The sequence below is a fragment of the Gymnoscopelus microlampas genome (assembly GCF_963454915.1).
Source record: "Gymnoscopelus microlampas genome assembly, chromosome: 15".
Lineage (NCBI taxonomy): Eukaryota > Metazoa > Chordata > Actinopteri > Myctophiformes > Myctophidae > Gymnoscopelus > Gymnoscopelus microlampas.
The window spans coordinates 37,347,772-37,360,966 of NC_139952.1; the positions used below are offsets into that span (position 1 = coordinate 37,347,772).

The 13,195-nt window shown below is 42.1% G+C and overlaps 1 protein-coding gene across 5 annotated transcripts in view; it reads left to right on the forward strand.

Moving 5' to 3' along the window:
- Positions 1-13,195, forward strand: part of LOC311062080 (zinc fingers and homeoboxes protein 2-like) — a 518,056-nt gene that overhangs the window by 101,530 nt on the left and 403,331 nt on the right. For all 5 annotated transcript variants that reach the window (XR_014602459.1, XR_014602460.1, XM_084080858.1 and 2 more), the window contains one exon: positions 11,155-11,492. The gene's annotated coding sequence lies outside the window, so the exon portion shown is untranslated. The remainder of the gene's footprint in view (positions 1-11,154; positions 11,493-13,195) is intronic.

Genomic DNA, 13,195 nt, shown 5'->3' on the forward strand with positions numbered 1-13,195 from the left:
CAGCAAAGGGGTTTGTACAAAAAGTACGCTCTCTGGCGGGATTCAGTCTTAGCCCATTAAGACCGGGAACGCATCTGTGTCATTTTAAGACTTCTTTGGCTATTCAAAAATAGCAGATATACAAGCTATATGAGCTTGTTGATCTGTTATTTCTTTGAAAAATCGTGAACATTTTACAAATCTTTGAATATATATTTTTTTAAAGCGAACATTTGTAACTCAAATATTTGCTTCTTGGGTCCCTAGAACAAAATATTTTTAGATATTTTCTTTTTCTCCAAAAAACTGTTGTACATGGAGTGAATCGTCTTTGCGGCCAGCCAACTGTTTGCTGCTCATGGGTGTGTCACTTAACCACTTTAACCCCAGCATCCGTATTATGGGGGAAGCCCACAAACTGCATAATAGCTCCGAGTAGAACATTTATTAAAGTAATAGACAACGTTGCATCAGGTCTGACCTGATGAAGACCCGCTAGGCGGGTCTGGGATAAATACAGTATTTGCAACGTTGTATCTACTTTAATACATGTTCTACTTGGAGCTATTATACAGTGTGCCGACAGTGTGCCGACTTCCCTTCCTCTTCAGGTTCAGCACCTGTGAATTTTTTGTTTGTGGGATGTGCGTGCTTCCCTCTGGACTTTGTGTTATCACTCTCAATTTCACTATCCTGTGCCCCTGTGTGAGTTCTCTCTCCTGATTGGATAAAATTGGTATCCCGACCTCAAAATGTATATAATCATGAGCTGGAGGGAAGGGGAGACCCCTGTTACTGAACAAACACTGACTCCATAGTATAGAGTATAGAGTCTATACCAATGAGTACTATCAGAATATAAAGCAATTTAACACTTGTTTTAACAGAAGAAAAAGTCACTTACCCTACTTTTAATAATAGCCATGACACGTTTCGTCTGTCAATTTAAAGTGGAGTCAATGTGCCGCTGATGGAACGGTAGTTACATGGTTGCTACCCTGTCACATTCAATGATCTGATTGGTCCGGGCGAAATTTGCTTCTCATTTGCATAATGTCTAGACGATCTCACCTTTTCATATGCTCTCCTCCGCCTGCTCCACTCCCACAATCCATCCCACAATGCTTTGCGTGGGGATTGCCTCGTGGCTTCCATGTGGTTCCTCAGACATCATGTTGATGACATCGCATTGACACATTGTCGCTGTGACGTTATATTGACTTCCAAATATGGAGTTATTTGCCTCGCCATTGATGTGTAATATGTAAATATATATAAAAAACTAAGTTTGAAAAAGTTGACAAAAACATTTTATGGGATGGCCTACTGACGGCGTGCGTAAGACATTTGGCACTAATCGGGCCTGTTTGAGACTAGCTCTGGACACACATACCGACATGCAAATCACATAGACCCTCAAACAGACCCTCTTACAGGCGACTTGCTCCATAGGAAGCACGCGCCTCGCTCTGCCTACAGTAGGTGTGTCCGTTAGCCCCGGCATGGTTACATGTCTTGGATATCGTCTCTCGTCGGGTGGAAAACTCATATGTCCAGAACTGTTACTTTTCAGGATTCAAATTCAAAAGCATCAAAAGCAGCAGATCTACAAGCTCGAAACGCGTGGCTTCGCGCCGCGTTTCGAGCTTGCGGATCTGCTACTTTTGATGCTTTTGTGTGACGCTTAGAATATGGAGATAAGAGGTTTCTGCCCGACAGCAACGATATGAAACATCTTACGCGCAACACCATGAAAGCAACGGTTAAATGTTTAGGAGGTCTAGGATAAATAATTGCAGTGTCTGGCGGTGGATATAATGACCCTCCTCAGAGCTAGTGTTTTGTAGAAATGTAGAATAAACGCGGCCTGACGGTCCGCCCTATAGGAAAGCGTCTGATAGAAAGCCTCTGAAGGTAACCCTGGCGCTCACATAACAAGCTATGTCATTGTAGCGGCGGCTGTGTAAATTATGCATCCACACCACGAGACGGCTGCACAAAAGCATCCTTTGATCGCTCGTTAAGTATCCGTGCAAATGCATCTGTGCACATGCGTTCGGTACACGCACTCACACACACACACCACGAGCCAGCTGTACACACACATGCACATACATACGGTTTGAGACCACACACACACACACACACACACACACACACACACACACACACACACACACACACACACACTGGTGTCTTGATGCCTGAGGGGGTCATGGATATTCCAAACTTGGGGTGCATTTGCTTTCCAAAAAGGAGTCCTTGTTTCCTTATGACATTTCCTTTTCGCTTGTTTCCTGGTCCCGCTGAGAGTCCCACATGTTCTCTTCTATCCACATGGATCAACACTGGGTGGGTTTGTTTTTTGCTGCAGCTGGTTGCATTTATTATTTAACATTGTAGGCATTTAGCTTTTGCTCTTTTCCAGAGTTACAGAATTCGTATAGTGAGTGCAACACCGTGGAGAATAACCTCCAATTCCCATAGTGTCAACATTACAAGCAGCCACTAGCCGAGGGTGCAAGCCAGGTCAGATTCACTTGGATGACAGATGTGCCCAATATGTACTGTACCTAGAGTGTTTAGAATGAGAGAACTAGGTTAAATAAATAAGAGCTACAGAGCACTTGTTGTTGCAGTGGGAGGCAGAAGTGTTTTTATTTTATTTTATTTATTTTCTCAATGGCCCTTCTCACACTTTTAACACAACATAAACATTCTAAATGCGTCCAAAGTTTATTTCCCTTTTGCAGTGTTTGTGAATATCAGTAGCTGACAGGAAATCAACTTGGACCCGAGCTGTTCCCTAGCAGCCGCGATTCCACTGATAAAGTCTATAGACTGAAGGCCTAGCCGCCAGTGCTGTAAAGATCGCATCAGATTTATTGCCAGGTATGAAGTTCATACGTCCTCTATCTCTGGCATTTGGTGCCATGACAGCCCGACAGACATTTCAAGGATGACGCCATATTTTCTGTGACACTTGGTTCCATCAACGTAATCAATAATTGTCAAAATGTGGTCAAATTAAAATAAGAAAATAGTTTTACATTACATTAGAGCACATGTATTCACACAGAAGGCTACAATATGAAAAAACATCACATTGAGGATGTATCATAACCTCTCCTCCCTATATATTCTGTTGACTACTTCAGGGTCCATACTTGGCCTCCTCCTTTTTCCCTCTGCACCAAATCTCTTCTGCGAAAATAGCAGATCTTCAAGCACACAGTGCGTTGTGAGCTTGTAGATCTGTTATTTTCAACGGATGTTTTCCTATTTTTGCCAATTGCTCATCTATTATTATGACGACATGCCCAGAATAGGGACACTAGGGTTCATTTGGTTAAAATGAAATTTAAAAGCAGTGTCGGAGAAGACACACTTCTCTGTACATAAGTACTCACACAACAAGGAAGCGGAGTCACAAAAGGACATGCTTTAGGACGCCACAGAACAGAATGGGATGCAGCCAGGCAGCATATGACTGTCTCAGTGTCTCAGAAGTTTGTCGGTGTCCTCAGGCTCAAAGGCACAAAGGCACAGTAGTTGTGCCAGTCTAGACATATCCTTTACTCTGACGGATCCAATTTTAATGACTCAATATGCAGCTATAGTGGCGGTGCTTTAAAAATGGCAATGCTACTTTGTCCGTCTTGTCTTTCCAACGCTTTGGTCCCTAACGAGATATCTTCTGGTCATGGAATTTGCTGTGCTCTTTCATGCTCCTTGGAGGATGCACCCTAGATATTTTGGTGACCCTGGCTGTGGCCTTTCCTCTATAGTGCAGTGATTTTCAACCTGTGGGCCATGAGGGTATTGCAAGTGGGCCCCCAAATATTTGGCAAGACACTAAAATGCAAATATAGGAATACCGTATTAAAAAAAGAAAAAGTGTTAAGTGGACAGATGCGTAAACACTTTTGAACGCTTTTGAGAAGTGGGCCCTGATCGAGGAAAGGTTGAGAACCACTGTTCTAGTGCCACTCTAGTGCCAAAATATCCACTTGCATTCAAGATATCTCAAAATCTAACGCGTGTTTTTTTTACATAAATCCTTTTTTTTGTACTCCCAAAGAGGCGCTTGGTAATCAACAGTCTCTTTTTTTAAACTTTAAATTGGATTAAATGGAGAGAATGTAGCACCTTGTTGTTCACGGACATACTCTTGAAAAGCACTGTTTTTATTTTGGTTTCCTAGCAACATACCCAAAACACCACGGAGCCAACTGCCTTCTCGACTTGCCTGGTGCTGTGCCAAGCGGCGAGCGCCAGCGCACACACTGCATCCTGTCTGTATAGCATCCTAGGCTTGGGGACACTCGGGAATCTCAGCACTGATGGGATATTTTGTTGGCACCAGCATGTACAGTAACCATGCAAGCATGTGCACACACAGGCAATCAAAGGGGGCTTGAGACCCTACCCTTTTCCCCGTCTATAAAAGAAAAAGTGTCCTCGCCGGACCATGAATGCAGCTTTTACTATGGTGAAAGAAACACGACTGCGCCCTCTCCATGCCGTACCCGAAGGCAGCATTCAGGAGAATTGTCTTTTACGAACTCTCCTGCACTTGCATTTTATTATTTTCTCTGTGTAGAAATCCATGTCGTACGCCGCATATCCAGTGAATTATACTTAGTTGAGCGATGCGTCGCTCACTGGAAATAGACGCTCTACAAGCTCACAACGTGTCGCTTTTCAGATCCTGCCCCTCTAAGATTTTATGCACGTCCCAACACTGTGCTGGGGCAGTTATAAGTTATAAGCGCATATACTGTATAACAAGCTCAAAACGTGTCGCTTCGCGCCGCGTTTCGAGCTTGCGGATCTACGCTGTAGTGTGATCAAGTAGGGCAGTAATTTACGGGAAAAAAACACAAAAAGTTAAAATATGGAGATCAGAGGTTTCTGCCCAACAGCAACGATATGCATCATGCCACCACAGATTCCTTCTCAAATTCTTCCACTGGAGGTTGGGAGCTTCCCTTTACTTCCTCACAATCTGAGATCTGAGTCAGCTGTTATGTGATGTCACCATTACTGCAAACCTATCATGGTCCAAATTGACCACTTGCTGAAAACTGAAAACTGAAAGCACTTAGCAGTAGCATGTAACGATTCAATCAACTCACGATGCGATTCGAATCACAATACTAGGTTCACAATATGATTTTTCACGATTTTTAAAATAATTTTCCAGACAAATTCTCTTACACAAATCTAGTTATTTTATATACATTTTTTTTTACAATACTGTGTTTTCTCTTATCCTCTTTTCAATAGAGTAGCAAATGACTGAAAACTTTTTTTTGGTATCAATTCTCTTATAAAGATCCTGTATTTTCTTCCCTTTTTTTTACCTGCCCTCTGCTTTTTGCGTCGCAATTTTTATTAAATCGATTTCAATTGTCTCCAATTTGAATCAATTTACCATAAATCGATTCATTACATGCCTATTTAGCAGTGGTGGTGGTGGTGGGCGACAGGGCACAAGGCCTCTGATATTGCATATTTGAATATTCATAGATCCGGAATTTTCTCAATGAGGGAGAAAGAGTAGATGTGCTTCCAGCCTCTTTTCATAAGGGAAAACTATGTTAAACAACATATTAATCATAGCGGGGGTATTTTTTACATACTTAAAAGCGTGTCTGGAGGGGAGACGTTAATTGTGTGTCTTTAGGCTCTGCCCTGTGGGGGATTTTTTTTGCGCTCAGATTAATAAAGTTGCTGTCAGGCACAGATTTGTTCTGGAGCATCACAGGAGCCGAGTCACAATGCCAAAATACATTGTGTAACATTGTTGCGATAAATGCTTTAACCCGTTAAGACCGGGAAAAGCATCTGTGTCATTTAACACTATCCAAAAATAGCAGATCTACAAGCTCAGCTTGTAGATCTGCTATTTTTGAAAAATCGTGAAAATGTGTGCAAATCTTTGAATATATATACAGTTTGAAAGCAGACATTTTTAACTTAAATCTTTGCTTCTGGGGGGTCCCTGGAACAAAACATTTTTAGATGGGGGTCCGCGGGCTAAATTCATAGAATTCTGGGGGTCCTTGACATGAAAAAAGTTTGAGAACCACTGATTTAGAAACATAAGTTTAAAAAAAAAAACTGTTGTGATTTATAACACATTTGTAGAAGCAGCCACGGGTCCTAACGGGTTAAATACTTTCGGGAGCGAACCTATGTTGAGACGATCGAATATTTTCGCTATTCGACATATGATAAAGTATACAGTAGGGCTGTCACATTTCACCAGAACAAGCAGATCTACAAGCTCACGGCGTGTCACGTTGGGATAGATAGTGAGTTTGTACATTGCCTATATTTTTGACAAAGAGCTGTGGTATAGACGGGGGGGGAAAAAGGAGTGGCCCAAGTATAGACCCCTGGGGGACCCTGGTCAACTAAGTACATAGTAGAGTTCAAGTGGTTTAACCCATTAAGACCTGAGGTCGATTCTACAAATGTCTTCTAAATCCAGTTTTCTGAAAAACATATGTTGCTATATTTTTTCTATATTCTCAAACTTTTTCATGTCAAGGACCCCCATAACTATATGTATTTGGCCACGGACCCCATCTCAAAATATTTAGTTCCAGGCACCCCCAGAAGCAAAGATTTGAGTTAAAAATGTTATATTAAAAGATTTGAGTTAAAAATGTTATATTCAAAGATTTGCACAAGTTTTCATGATAAAATAAATAAATAGCAGATCTACAAGCTCTTAGCACGGCACGGATTTAAGCCCGGTTTTAAAGGGTTAAGTGGTGAAATGTCAACGACAGTATCCTGACTGAACGTTATACCGTTAGGTCTCTGCGTTCCCAGTGAAACGGCGCGCGAGGCACACAGTTTGCTTCACATTTTTGAGTGGGATTGGTACATGCATCCTCCTGCAGTCACAGAACCTGAGTGTCTGAGCGGATTCACTTCCACCGGTGTCAATCGCAGAATGATAACTAAAATATGGATAAATGTGTCGAGCCGGCGGCTGTGTGTCTTATCAGTACACACTCCTCCACGTCCTTGTAACCTCTTCAGCATGCTCTCTGCTTCCAGTGGTGTAAAGTAACTACATATACTCAAGCACTGTACTTAAAGGAGGAGTTCACCCAAAATATGACTTATTTTCTATCAATTGCACACCCTATGAAGCCTTGAATCCATGGATTCTTTTTTGTTTTTTGTCGCATTCCTAAGCTAATAATTTGATTCCCGTCTCCTACCGGCTAATGTATCCGGTAGGAGACACAAAGTAGATTATTTGTGTCTCCTACCGGAAATACACACGGTCATCAAATTATTGTTTTAGGAATGCCACAAAAACAAAAATAAATCCATGAAATCAAGGCTTCATGGGGTGTGTAATTGATAGAAAATAAGTATTTTTTGGGTTGAACTCCTCCTTTAAGTACAATTCTTAGGTATTGTTTTTACTTTACTTGAGTATTTTCCAATTTTCAGTATTTTTACTTATACTCCACTACATCTCAGAGGCAAATATTGTGCTTTTTACCCCACTGCAATTATTTGAAAACTTTTGTTACTAGTTACTTTGTAGATTTTGATTGTTATTACAAAACATGACTTAACCACTTCAGCCCTATGCATAATTACTTAGGCTATTTGAAAATAGCCGATCTACAAGCTCACATTGCGTATGACTACCGGACTTTTACTTGCAGTATTGATACTTTTACCTAAGTTACCGTCTGCTTCACCTCATATCGCTTTGGCTTTTCTCTCAGTTTTGGAGGGGGGAGGGGAGGGGGTAGTTCTCCTTTGGTTCATTTGGTCTGCCAGCCTCTCTCTCTCTGTCTCATATATTCTTTCTGTCCATCTCACAGACTCGTTCTTTCTCCTCCGATTCTTTCACAGCCTCCACTTCTTTCTTTCGCCGTCTCTTGTTCTCTCTCTCTCTCTCTCTGTCTCTGTCTCTCACACACACACACACACACACACACACACACACACACACACACACACACACACACACACACACACACACACACACACACACACACACACACACACACACCCCACACACACACACTGTCTCTCTCTCTCTCTCTATCTCCCTCTCTCTCTCTCAGGCCATGGCCTATTTAAAATGTCTTCTGCTTTGTGCCGACTCTCTTTCATCAGTTTAGAAGTTTTTAATCTCTTTCTCTCTGTCTCTGCTACTCCCCCCCCCTCCCCCCACCCCACCCACACTCCCACTGTCTCTATCTCTGCCATCTCTCTCGCCCCTTTCTCATCAATCGTTCTTTTTTTCTCTCCCACCCTCTCTCTCACTTTACCCCTTTGTACCGCCCCCCCCCCCCTCTCCCCTTATCTATCCCTTCTTAACTTCTATTTCATCCCCCCCACCAACACACACACACACACACACACACACACACACACACACACACACACACACACACACACACACACACACACACACACACACACACACACACACACCACCCAGCCTCTCTGTCCTGGTTGCATTGTGTGGCTGATCGCTGTCAAGAGATCACATCAATGAGTCTCTCTTAGTACACCATTACTGGGCTAATTATCCTGTGAAGTTGTCGTTTCCAGAATCTCTGAAAGAGACGCTTAATGTATTTTTAATGGGGTTTGGAGAGCAGGTAGGGTGGTGTTTGCAGCCTTGGGTGGTTTGTTGTTAGATATATATATATATATATATTTTTTTGTTATTTCTTTGGACTATCATTTGATAGAGTGAATGTGATCTCCCTGGAACAGTGTGGCTTGATTAAGTGGCGCTTACATCCAAAGTGAATTTGAGAAGGGAGGGTTCGCTCTGAATGCCAGTTAGTTTCAGATTAATTAGGTTTCATATTATATATACATTTCATATTATATACTGTATACATATATATATATATAGTGAGCTTTTAGATCTGCTATTTTCAAAATATTTCAATACATTTTATACGTATGATACCTTTTGAAACGGGACATTCTGCATAATGAGTACTTTTAACTTTTGGTACTTTAAGTATATTTTGATGCCAATACTTTTGTACTTCACAAAGACAAGAAACTAGCATTTGAACAGTGATTTGTTGCTTTTAAATGTACCCGGAACAGTATTAGAGCATGAATCAACGTAAACGTAGTTGACGTCAGTAATCACTCATCACAAAAATCCTATTCTGTGATATCCTATTCTGCCTCACTTTACCAAGCAGTCGTGTTAGCCGTCCAAGTTTTTCCCTTGTATAATATATAACGTTGCTGTCGGGCAGAAACCTCTTATCTCCATATTCTAACTTTTTGTTTCTCTTCGTAAATTAACGCCCTACTTGCTCATACTACAGCGTCACACAAAAGCATCAAAAGTAGCGAACCGACACGTTGTGAGCTTGTGTAGATCTGCTGCTTTTGCTATTTTCGAATTTGAATCCTGAAAAGTAACAGTTTTGTAAGAACGAGGTTTCCACCCGTCAGAGACAATTATATATAACACACGGCTGATTTCCACAGCCACAGCTCTAGAATTCAGACACGAATACTTTGTCATCGATAATGAGGTGTCGCTCACCGAAAATAGGCCGATCAGCAAGCTGACAAACACGTTGAGATGTGACGCGCTGTAAGCTTGTAGATCGGCTACTTTCGGCATCATGTGACAGTGACACCATCGTTAAGACGGGACATCAAGCCCGCCGTGGCAGTTGAGAGCCTGCCTTGCCACTTCAGCGGCACTGATTGGCCAGATGCCGTGTACAGTATGTATACACTGTCTGTGTGTGTGTGTGTGTGTGTGTGTGTGTGTGTGTGTGCGTGTGTGTCTGTGTGTGTGTGTCACAGTACATGTCATCTCATTGTGGAAGCCAGACTTAAATGTTTTTTTTCACATGGTTAATCATTAGCTGAAGTCCAGCTCTCAATAATTAGAGGATCCGCTTTGGTAAAAAATATATATTTTGTAAAACAATGACCTACTAGTCGTTAAAGAGTACCATTAATTAGCTTTCCATTATGCGCCATCTGTCATATTGTAAGGGCACGGTACAGTACATGCCAGTCATCCCATTGTGGAGGCAAGAGTTCAATATGTTTCTCTCAGCATACCTTGCTGTTTCCAGGTAACTAGAGTTGTGTTTCGGCAAATACAAAACAATATTTAAATGATTCTCCTCTCTTACTCTTCCCGGAATGACTGGTATATTCCAGCACGGCACGAACGATATTTAATATTGTCTTTCTCTGTTTGTCCAATGTGCATTTTTCCTTTTTATTACACATCTTCCCCAGGATGACAAGACTGTAGCTCAGTGAAACCCAGCAACGCTCTCTCTCTCTCTCTCTCTCTCTCTCTCTCTCTCTGTCTCTCTGTCTCTCTGTCTCTCTGTCTCTCTCTCTCTCTCTCTCTCTCTCTCGCTCTCAATTTACCTATTTCTCCACATCGTTCAACATGTACTTTTTTCCAGGACGCCAATTTGTCTTCCTAGCCTTTCTTTCCTGCCATTCTTCACTTCACTGCTGTCTCACAAGGAAAAAATATCTCAACTATAATCTTAAATGATTATTTTTATATAAATAAATATACCTATTTTTCTACACTGCCCTAAACACTTGAGTAAACCAAATGAAACTATTTCACATGTATTAATTCGTATTTTACTATTTTTGAAAATAATTTGATCCGTTAAAACCGGGAAAGAATCTGTCATTTTAGATTTTTCTTTTGCGTTGGCTATTCAAAAATAGCTGATATACAAGCTCACTGCGAGCTTGTGAGAAATCTCGAAAGTGTTTGGGGGGGTCCTTGGCACGAAAAAGTGTGAGAACTACTGATTTTAGAAAGCATTTGTAGAATCGGCACGCATCTGTGTCACTTTAGGTTTCATTGGCTATTCAAAAATAGCAGATATACAAGTTCATAGCACGGCACAGAGTGCCGCGCTATGAACTTGTATATCTGCTATTTTTGAAAAATCGTGAAAATATTTTTTTTACATTTTTTTCCGAAAAACTGTTAGGATTTAGAAAATGTTTAGAAGCGGCCTCAGGTCTTAATGGGTTAATGGGTTAATATATTTTTTTATTTTATGGATGGCGGGTATTAACGTTAATTTCCCTCCTCCCTCCCTGTGTGTGTGTGTGTGTGTGTGTGTGGGTGCTGTGTCTGGGCTGCAGTCTGTAGTGCGTTGCAGCTGCGTTGGTGCCGTGTTGCCGTGCTGTGTGTGATGCCCTCCCATGAAGCCCAGGTGGGGAGCTGACGCTGCCAGTGAGCGGGAGACGCCACTGCTGCTGCACCACCACCACAGAGCAGCAGCACCCGGCCAGGAGCAGCAGCAGCGGAACCGCCAGCCGGTCCTCTCTCCCTCTCCCTCCTCTCCCCCTGCCTGTCCTCCCCTCCTCCTCTCGCACACCTCCGTCTCGCTCTCGGACTCCCTGCCCACGTTCTCAAACGTCACCCTCCTCCTCCTCCTCACCTCCACCTCTGCCGTCGTCGCCTCCATTGATCACCTCCAGTAAGGGGCCTCTCTCTCTCTCTCTCTCACACACTTTTTTTTCTCTTTGCCACTTTCGTTTTCTCGCTCTCTCCCCAGCATTCGGAATGAGAATGGGTTTTATTTGTCACTCACACATCACAGGTTTACAGGTGTAATGAAGTGGGCGGACTTTTTTTTTTTTCTTCGTTCGCACTCCGTCATTTTGTAGTATTCCGTGAGAAGAGAGGCAGAGTAAGAGCAAAGGGAAAGGGATAGAAACAGGTTAAATAAAACAGTGAAGATATATACATAGATAATAATAAACAGGATATTCTTCTCTCCCTATCCCTCTGCCTTGTCCTCATTAGCCAGAGTATTTTTGAATCACCTTAAAGACGAGCAGACGGCAGTAATGGCTAATTTATGCTTCGTTTGAAAACAGCTGATTTACAAGCTCACCGTGCGTCACAGAGGCGCTGTGTCTGTGTCACGCAGAGATGCAACTACGCAGTATAAATCAGGCTTTAGAGACAGGCCCCATGCATTGCTGCAGAGTGCTGGTTTAAAGGTTAATGGATGCTGGGGAAAGAAACGTATTCATAGATAATTGAACTCGCCTAAAGTAAGAAATGATAGTGCTAATAATAATGTGTGTAATAAGCTTTTTACACAAGCAGCGTTAGTCATCCTGTGTACATTATATTGTATTACACAGACTCAGACGATCATGTGAGTGATGTCCACAAGTGAACCAACCGCTCCTCGCACAGTAAATGATTGTACTGTATATATTTTTGCATAATTGTTGCATACACATTATCACATTGCAGTCCCCTCAGTACAGAAGAGCATTCAGTATGTATTGGGTTTCTATTCTGTCTCTAGGGAAAAGCACATTAATAAGCATAGCATTTCTGAAGCAAATTATTTGGCATGATCTCTCGGTGAAAAAAAGCACATCCATACACACTGCCGTACGTGATCAAAGTGTGAGAGCACGTTTTGCTGGGAGTTTTGATTGTACTTATTGTCTAAATGGGTCAAAGCAGCAGTTAAAGTGACATTATGCAAGTTTTGTATTAATTAAAAGTTTTCTGAGCTTGTACAGAACAAATTGCGCCCACTGGCGATTCAATACACCAAATAGATTCACGGCTAGAGATTCAAGACTTCTCGGTTAAGGGACTTCTTTCCGCTGAAATAAAAGAAACAAATGTTATACATTATGGAAATGAATTTAAAGATGATTGAAAGCACCAAGTAAGTACTGCTTACGGCAAACAAATGCAGTTATTGTGCCCAACTTGAAAACTTTTAAAGTATCACTAGGGGGAAAAATATGAGAAACGTTTACATATGGAGTGTAACTATGTGCAGACATTTAAAGAGAAAATATTTAGGAAAAGTTGAAATATATAAAAAAAAAACTACTCTGTGTGGAGTTTGCATGTTCTCCCCGTGTCTCCTAGGGTAGTTGCTACCCTCACAAAAACATATAGTAATCCTGGTCACTATACTGCCTCCCCCTGGTCAGCCGGGGCGCCTGATGGAGGGGAAGGGAACTGGTTGGAATAACGTGTTCCTTCCATGCGCTACGTCCTACCAGGGAAACTCTCCCCTGTCAGGTGACAAGAAGGTCAGTTGGCTCTCATGCATTGAAGGAGGCATGAGCTCGGCCCTGGCCTCCCTAGGCTGGTGGGGGGAGTGTAGTGCCCAGGATCACTTAGCAAATTGGCACCGGG